Here is a 10,003-nt window from a genome sequence, read left to right on the forward strand (position 1 = left end):
GCTGTTGAGAGTCTTGCCCTTGGATCTCACAAAAACACATTTGAGTCTTCTTAATAACACTGACTTTTTTTTCCTTCATCAATGTTCAGTTGGTTTCTGTTCCTTTCAACCTCGAAAATAAAAAATAAAAATAAAAAACCACCTAACTTGTGTATATGCCAAGGCTTATTCACTATTTCCCTCAATAGATTTGAAAAGGTGCAGCCCTAAGAAGTAATGGGAGAATAAAAGTTATTTTGCAAATATGTTAATAGAATTTCAGAGCAGGAGAGGACCTTGCCCTCTCTGTCTACCACTACTAACACCCCCATTCTCAGATGTGAAAACAGGTACCAAGAGCTTTAACCATTGTTTCCAAAATAGCCTAGATCACTCGCCCTTCTTTTGTATTATTCTATGCCTTAGCAGTTTTTGAAGAGTTTGAATGTCGCCCCTTATATGACTGAGCCTTTCTGTTAGCAAGACACTCTCTGATGCTCCTTGGAGTTGAGGTGTGTTCTGTGTAGCATTTGGAGCACAAAGATTGCACACTCTCAAGAAGGAACAAGGAGTTAGGGGCTAATTAAAAACCTCTTAAATCTCCCCATCACCTAACTGTTCCAGCTGGGAAGTGGATGGAAGAGGTGAGCTTTTGTTACTTTGCTGGAGATGGGTGGTATAAACAGGTGGTGGGGTATTCTAAATTTGGTCTGAGATGAAAACATTTCAAGCAGTCAAAATTAAGCTAGATTCTTTTGACAGTGAAGTATTTCTTTAGAGATGCAGATGTCAGTTTTATTNATTAAGCTAGATTCTTTTGACAGTGAAGTATTTCTTTAGAGATGCAGATGTCAGTTTTATTAAAGTACAAATCGGCATTGGAAAAAGAATATTGGGAGGGAGGGGGCTGTTTAAGAGCCACTCTTGACCAAAAAACTTCGGAAAACTGTAACTTTCCTTTGCCTCTGGCTTCTAAACTTGTGATTTTGCAGTGGTAATGTGGAGTCCCTGGAATTTGTCCCCTCCCACTCCCAAACTTATGGAAGGGAAACTGGAGTAATTTGTTAGGAACAAATATATTTGCATTTGTTATGTTCATGTCATTCTGTTCATGCTTCTGTGAATTCACAAATGTACAGAAATTCAAAAATCATCTGCAGTAGGAGAGGGAGAAAGGGAAGGTGTTGATTTTGCATTTTGATGAATGTGGCAAGTCTCAGATGGCAATCTCCCATCTTGTATTGACGGCTGTAGCGATTTTGGGGTACTCTACCGAGAAGTGTTGTGGTGATGCAAATCCTCTGTGAATTCTGATTATATTCAGCAGTAGCAGTAAATCATTGCTCTCAATTTAAAGCACACTCGGACAAAAAGATTATCTTCTCCTGGTGCTCCATCTATGTACTAGACAGTTGCCTCTCATTACCTCTTGGAAGAAAAACCAACCAATCAATAGGAGTGGCACTTTTTCTTAGAAAGAGTTGAATGCTGCTTACCCTTTCAGTTCAGCACTTCTGAGTCTCTCTTTATCTCTAATTTGGCAAGTGGGTTTTAGCTTTGCAAATGGAGCATCACTGCCGGATGAAAGTAGAATTACAAACTTAGACTTTCAAAATGGTGATTAAGAGGAGAGGGGAGAAAAACCCTGTTTTTTTCTATTCTGTACTCTCATAGCGCAATTTATCAGCACAGAAGACCAACTTCTATGAACAAATGTATGGGGATTTCTTCCCACCGGCAAGCAAGCCAGCAGTTCTGCAGGGGACACCAGCTGGGTGTCGTCTAATTCAATTTAATTTTGACACTGTCTACCTGTAGATAGTGTCAGATCTCACAGGTTGAGGGCTCAGTCCCCAAGACTAGGCCCCACTTCAGATCCAGACTGCTGGAAATTTTGACCAACCAGCTATAAATCAGGGTTCCCACAACCCACTCCTTGGGTTTGATTAGTTTGCTTGAGCGGCTCACAGAATTCAGGGAAACACATACTTAACGTTTACCAGTTTATTATAAAGGATATTACAAAGAATACAAAGAGATGCATAGGGTGAGGTATAGGGGAAGGGGCGTGGAGCTTACATGCTCTCCCCAGGCGGCCGCCCTCCAGGCACCTCCACGCATTCAGCTGTCCAGAAGCTCTCTGAACCCTGTGTTCTTGGGTTTTTATGGAAGCTTCATGATGTAAGCATGATTGAAGCATGGACAACCATGTAGAAATGTGATTAGACAAAAAGGGGTATGATCTAACACTAACAGACTGGATGGAGGAACCCGCAAGACCTGTGTGTTCAGATTCTTCTTGTCCTCCGTGCAGCATTCCTTCCTCAGGCATGGGGCAGGACCCCTCCTGAAATGGGGGTCTTATGACCTACAACCAGGCAAGGCAGGTCCGAGAACTTCCTGCATCGGGGAAAAAAAGGAGCAGGTGAAAGGAGGGCAGGAGAAGGTCAGAGAGTAGCATGAGCCAGGAATTGCAGATGTACACCAGTATGTAAATATCTTAATGTCACAGTGATCCTCATGAGTTTTCAGACTGTAGCGCACCTTCTGGTGTTCATTCAGCAAAGAAACGCGCTCAACACTGGGGACAAAAGGGCAGTATAAGTCCTGACCCTCAAGTGATTTAACGAAGGGCAGTGGCTCTCAAAGTGTGGCTCTCGGATAGGCATCATCTGCAAACTTTTTAGAAATGCAAATTCCCAGGCCCCTGTGAGGGTGGATCTGAACCAACTTCCTGTGTTTTAACCAGAGCACCAGGTCATTCTGTTGCTTGCTTAAGTTTGCAGCCTTCACAGAGGTCCCGAATCTGGCTGTGTTGCCTGGTGAGTATTTTAAAAATCAGATCTGAAATAAGGCATGGAAATCTTCTTTTTTTCTTTTCTTTTCTTTTTTTTTTTTTTTCAGGTTGCCAGATGATATTGAGAACACATAATACAATACATCATTTTAGAGTAGCCATCTCTATCTAGCAGGTAAAAGTAATAGTTACCTGAGGCAATGAAGGAGGAAGAGGAGGAAGAGTAGGGGGAAAGCAAAAGGCTGGAATGATCCACAGGTCCAGAGAGCCTCCCATGCCATGAGCCTGAGACAATGTAAGGGCCTTGTTTACCTGACTGTGCTGATTGCAACTGCTGGAATGTAAATACTTTGTCCAAAATGACAGCAAGTGTGTGCCACTTCACAACTTTGCACTGAGAAAAGCCTCAGTGACATTCGTTCTGTTTTTAAACCTATGTTGAATTCTGGCTGAAGGAGGGAGTGAAACGGTGACAGTCTGTCTCATTGTCACCCTCAACTCCCTCTAATTAGGGTCAAGGAATCAGATAAAACACAAAAACAGATTAGGAGATGGGTTATTTTTCTAGCGAAAATGTAATTTCTAAACACAAGCCCCATCGTTTATGAAGAAAAGCATGTTGATGTTGGAAAAAAATAATCACACTGTTCTCTGCCTTGGAAACACATACGATTTTCTTTCAGCATATATTCCCCAAATATGACATATTGTCTTTTGAGAGATTTGTGATTTGAGCACCATGGATAGTGTATTACACCGGAGCATGCGAGATGCTCAACATTTGGGGAAGGAATTTCTTCTTGAGCACCTTTATAATATTGCAGGGAGAAGTGTATTTTCAGCAAACTGCAAAGTCTCAATGCTAAGAGCCTACTCAGAATAGAAAACACCTGAACGACTTAGGTTTAGGAGAAAGCATATCTGCATGCCTTAAGGCAATTGAAACAAATTATTTGGAAGTATTGAGAATAGAATTCTCATCTGTCTTGCTGCCAATATCCTCTCCACTAAGACTTTTTTTTTTTTTTTTTGCGGTATTTTATGAAAGTCTTTTTTTTTTTTTTAGAGCATATAGAAATTTAGATTTAATTTGTTACAGCTTGCATTTAAAACTCTGGAAAAATGAGAAGTAATTGGAAGATAACAGTAGCAGCTGCCTAACCAGTTGTTGCAAAATATGGCAATAAAATATTAAACTTGATACTTGCTATTTTTGTGCATGGATGTCTGTTATTGGTTATGATAGATTTCTAACCTCCCTACCAAGTTAATATTTTAGGAGGGGGCAGAAGAGGACACTTATGACAAGTTATAAACATACTATTCCTAAAGAAAATTTGTAGTAAATGGGGCCCTGGCTGTAAACCTGATATCTACAAGCAATTGTTCTCTCTTTTAAAAAGAAGGAACAGACTGGCCGGTTAGCTCAGTTGGTTAAAGCGTCATGCTGATAACACCAAGGTCCAGGGCTCGATCCCTGTACTAGCCAGCTGCAAAATAAACAAAAGGAGAAAAAAAATTTAAAAAAACAGATAAGCATATACCATGCTGCTTAGTTGACCTGGACTAGAAGGGAGCTTCCAATTTTGGATTCTACTACTGGAAAAAAGCCTGCAACTGATTAGGCACATAAATCCAAAATAGAGCTTGACCTTAGAAGGAGAGTGAGCAGTTTTGATGGAAGATGTAGTTTATTTGCATAACAAATGGGAGGTCTGGGATGGTTAAAGTGTATGAAATGAACATCCCATGCCACATAAGGATGGAGCTTTATTATTCCTGTAAGTGGAATTAGCCCACAGCAGTAGTAGGGACAATTCAGGTTATTTTAGGCTCCATGTGCCTGTGGAGCAAGGTACAGTGTGTCGTCTCAAATTGGGCATACCAGAGCATGGGCATTCTGGAGAAATATGAGATGGCTACAGCCCGGGGACTGAAGATGGCAGGACCTATAAATGTTGCAGGCTCTCTGATGAGGATGGAAGGAGAGCAGTTGTTTCCCAAAGTCTGTTCCAAGGAACACTGGTTTTGTGCAATACTCATAGATGCTACTTAGGGGAAAAAAGAAAAGAAAAAAAAAACACATAAAAACCTTTTCTGGTCAAATAATTTTTAAGAAAAGCTTGCTTAAGCAGCATTAAAGCAGGTTCTTTACTTCAAAATTAGCAAAACTTTTAGTAAAGTGAAGTGTAAAGTTTTAAGAAGAAGCAGTAAAGCTAGTGGCTGCCCTAGGTACAGAGCTGGTTAGTATCTGAGCACTTTCACTTATTAACTGTGTACCAATGTGCTGGTGGCTTCTGTTTTCTCATCTTTAAAATGGAGATAGTAGTATTAGCTTGATCTACATGAAATTGCCAGTATTTAACTTACAAAAAAAAATGACAATTTCATATGGTTCAGGCCAATTCTATGATCACATGATGTATACATGTAATAAGGCATACCTCACAGGGTTGCTGGGTGAATTAAATAAGATGATATGGGTAAAGCTCTTTGCACTCACCATAGTGAGTATTCATTAAGTGGTAGTTGATTGTATAGGCTATATGACCAAAACAATGTAACCACAGAGCCCTTGTTTCTAGTAGTAGCTCCCAGGACTGACACGGGATTCCAGAGGAAGGAGGCTATAGAGCAGGGTTCAGACAATGTTTTTCTGTAAGGGGCCAGGTAGTAAATATTTCAGGCTTCATGGGCCATATGCTGTCTATAGCAACTATTCAACTCCACTCTTGTAGTGGGAAGGCAGCCATAGATGATATATAAATGAATGGGCATGGCTGTGTTCCAATAAAACTTTATTTACAAAATCAGGCAGTTGGTCTGGATTAGGCCCCCAGGCTGTAGTTTTCTGGCCCTAACTATAGACTAAGGGGATCAGTGAGTTGTAAAAGCTAGAACGTTGAATTGAATGTTTAGACACCAAGGTTTCAGTTGGTTTCAGTTCTGCCACTGACTGTGTCAAGCTGACTTCTTTGAAGTTTAATTCACTGGTTTACCAAGTGGCTTAGTATCTTCTGCCCTAAAAAATTTATAAATGGAGGAAAACATGGAAAGAGGTGCTGTAAAGCAGTCTAAAAGCCTATGCAAATGTGTAGTATTTTTTTCTAGAGCTACTTTTTAATTCATTCAATAAATTATTATTATTATTATTATTTTTTACCATGAATCAGTACTGTGCTGAGCTTTGGGGACACCATGTTAAATAAGACAGATATTGTCCTCATCTGTATGGAGTGTACATTCTTCTGTGGGTATTTATTTTTGGAATATTGTTATATAATTTAAGTGGAGGTTATAACACAGCCTTATAACACAAAGTTCACAGGTTCGAATCCCCATACCTGCCAGCTGCAAAATAAATAAATAAATAAATGGAAAGTGGTACTATAAAAACTATTGATTTCTCCACGTTTTACAGAAAACCTTTGTCCTGAGTAGAATAGAGCAAAGTAAAGAGAAAGTGAGTTCTTCAAATATAACTTAGACTAAAAGAGAAGAGGTTCATTTTCCCAAGATACCTCCTGAATAGGACTTAGAATAAAATCAGGCTTAGTTAGTATTTGAGCTTTAGCTACGTCTGTGTATAAGAATACTACATTCTGTTTATACAGCAAATTCCGCTTCCAGCCACAGATGTTTCCGGCACCTGGTTAATTTATTCAGTAAAAGCCAATGCTCATTAAGATCCTAAATCCCAGAACTTTTATGAGTGGGGAAACTGAGGTACTGGAATGGTTATGGGATTGGCTCATATCACAGCTTGCTGGATGTAGGATTCAGGCCAACACAACCGGTGAGCCCCAGGAACAGGAACAAGACTTCCCTCCCTGGGACTACCTTACTCTCCAAGGCTGCTGAGACTTCTCAGACATGACTCCAATTAAGCTTAACAAGTATTAGAGGGACTCAAGATCCTGCTGGGAGAGAACCCCTTTTGACAAAGGAGAGCCTTGAATAGAAAACCAGATGCTGCTTCAGGGCGAAAGAACTTGGGTGGTGTCAGAGCTGTGAGTCCAGGCTGGAGTCTGTCAGGGACAAGTGGCAAGGGGCGGAACAGCATCTCCTTTCTTTCACGAGCTGGTTACCTCTGTCCCTTGAGTGGCCCATATTGAGGTTATTTCTCAGTGGAAAAGTATCCTGGAACCAAAATGGATTTCTGTCTAGATAGGTGGGCTTACTTATTTATTCTTTCAATTTTGCCTTCACCCAGTCTATGGCAGTGGCTACCCACTGGGGGGTGTATCAGAATCTCCAGGAGTGGCAGTGGGGCTGGGAGAGTGAGAATGTTATGTACAGTTTGAATAAGCTTATTCAATATTGTGGTACAATTTTTTATGTTGGAAATTTAAAAATGGAGGCTGTTGGTTTTGTGATTTGCCTCATCTTGGCATTTGTCAAAAGTGAACTACCAAAAATGAAGCTCAGTCAAATTTTCTTGGCCACTTGGGAAAACCAGTGATTCTAAAAATTGTTGGGAGACTGGAAGATTTTATTGTTTTATCAAAAGAAGAACACCGAGGTCAAGGCTTTGGATCACGATACTAGCCAGCCACAAAAAAAACCAAAAAAAACCAAAAAAAAAACCCATGAATTTAAAAAAAAAAGGAGGATTGAAATAAAAATAGACTCTTTTCTAATTGCCTAGTGGAAACAACAAGCTCCTAGCAGAGAATTCTGGACACAGTCGCAGCAATAAGATGAAGACTGAAAATAACAAAATGCGCTGTCTTTGAAAGGGCTGAATGCCGGCTTTTACTGGGGACACAAATGGGTCAGTGAGTGGGCTTTGCGTTGTGCTTGAAAAGCCAACTGATTTGGGTTTGCCAGAAGTAGTGAGAGAAGGGAGTTTCAGTACAAGAGCCAAGCTCTAGACATGACCTTGGGTCCCCAAATCTCAATTCCAGCAACTACGTTGTCACAGATGATCCTGGGTGGTCAAATTTTACACCTTGTGTGTTCAAAAGCCTTATTAGCTTCCTTATTTGAAAGATGAGAAGGATGCAGAATGTCAGGTTTTTCGTCACCACAAGAAGACAAACTATCCTAATTTACTAAGTGTCAGTATTCTCATCTTTAAAATGGGAGTATGATTAACCTCATACTGCTATTATGAGAATTTAATAAATGAATGTAAATTGTACAGTTCAATGCCTAACACATCCTTAGTGCTCAGTAAAAGGCAGTTACGTTGCCTTATTAGCTTCCTTATTTGAAAGATGAGAAGGATGCAGAATGTCAGGTTTTTCGTCACCACAAGAAGACAAACTATCCTAATTTACTAAGTATCAGTATTCTCATCTTTAAAATGGGAGTATGATTAACCTCATACTGCTATTATGAGAATTTAATAAATGAATGTCTGTAAATTGTACAGTTCAATGCCTAACACATCCTTAGTGCTCAGTAAAAGGCAGTTACGTTGACACTGATGTTATAATGTTGAGAACAGCTCTTTTCTTTAGCCATGCAATAATACAAAGGCTCTGAGCACATTGGTATCGATTCTGTAGGGCATGCTCTTGGAGGAGTCAGATTTGCTGTGATTGTTCCATTCTCTCATCAGTTTTTCACCAGGTCCGTGAGCATTTATTCATTTTGCACATAGCAGTTGAGCACCTGTTACACACCAGGCCTTGTGCCAGGCCCTGAGGACAAGAGCAGAGGAAGCAGGAGCTGCTGCCTGCTTGGGGGAGGGAGCTGCAGGAGGTGGGCGAGCCTTCAGACTGCACACCAGTCTGCCTCTGTGAAGCAGCGGGAAGGAGATGTCTCAGACTACAGCCCAGTTCCAGGAAGATTTGGCCAGGTGGATAGGGGACTCTTGAGGAAAGTAGCCTGTCAGAGTCCCACTCTGCAGAAATGGGCCTGCATTCAGCACTGAGTTCAGTCAGTGGCTAGGAGCAGCCCATGGGAAGTGTGGCCTCGGCACAATGTGGTGGTGGATTTGGAGCACTGCAGCTGGGGCCAGTGGGTCACTTACCCTCCCTGCAGTACGAGAGCTGGAGTGGTACGTTTTTAAGGCTGCCAGATGCCTTCATGGAGTTGACAGCCTAGAGGGAGAGACAGGCATTAAGCAAGTGATTACATCACAATCAGTGAGTTGCAATTGTGATTAATGCACAGGAGAAGTACAGGGAGGCCGTGAGATGGTATCACAGAGGAGAGGTCGGGAAGGCTTCCCGGAGGAAGAGATTCCCCGGGGATGAGGTTTGAAAGGAGGAGTTGACCAGGTGAAGAGGGTGGGAAGAGAACGCCAGAGACTGAGAGACTAGGGCTAACCATGGGCATGTGCTGGAAGAACAGAGAGGGACAGAGACAGAGACAGAGACAGAGCACACATCAGAGTTGATGTCTGACAAACTGTCATAGAAATTCTGGGGACTTAAAAAAGGATCATTTCTGTTCTTAATGTTTTTTTCCCCCGGGATTCAACGTTTGCATATTATGTTTTAGGAAGAAAGGACTTCTCTCTTGCCCCAAAGCATGTACTCTAAGGAGATCCAACTGAGACTTTGTACATAAAATATCAAAGAAGTCAGGATTGGACATTGGGATATGCTGGCCTTACTGATGAAGACTTTGTTCATCAAGTCATTGATACTGAGGGCCTCTCAGAGCTGATGAGAGATTCCAGTCATCTCCACTGTATTTGAAAATGACGAAATGACAAATTAGGTTATAAAAAGTAGTCAATACTCAATATGTCACCTTTAATGCTTGGAGATTAACCAGAGTCTAAGAATCTAAGAAGAAGGCCAATGACGTCCTGTCTGCCCAATCCCAGGCTGCCTCCCCATGTAGGCTCTTGGGAGTTCAGTGTGTAGTGTCTCTGTGCGGAGGGTCACTTGTGTGCACCCAGAAACACAGATTAGTCCAGATGGAGAGAGGCCAGGAGAAAAATCGAACTTCTGAATTTTCTCATGAGCCTTTTTCTGAAATCTGTGGTTTTCTTAAACTCCAACAATGCTTAGCTGTTTTGTAAAATAGGCCAATACTCTTAAAACCTGCTTCCCTTCCCCTAACCACCCAAGATGACCCTCCAACCTGGATAATAAAGGACACATGTCATCAGACCACCTCAGATGATTCCTGGCTTCCCAGGACAGGAGGCCCCACCCTGAGCTCTACCATAGTCTTTTTCCATTTAATTCCAGTGCCACTACCGAGGACAATTGTCTTTTCCTCTTCATCCTTAAGTGTATCAGCAGTATGTATTAATCTCAGCAG

Source organism: Galeopterus variegatus, unplaced genomic scaffold, assembly GCF_000696425.1.
Source record: "Galeopterus variegatus unplaced genomic scaffold, G_variegatus-3.0.2 Scaffold2493, whole genome shotgun sequence".
Lineage (NCBI taxonomy): Eukaryota > Metazoa > Chordata > Mammalia > Dermoptera > Cynocephalidae > Galeopterus > Galeopterus variegatus.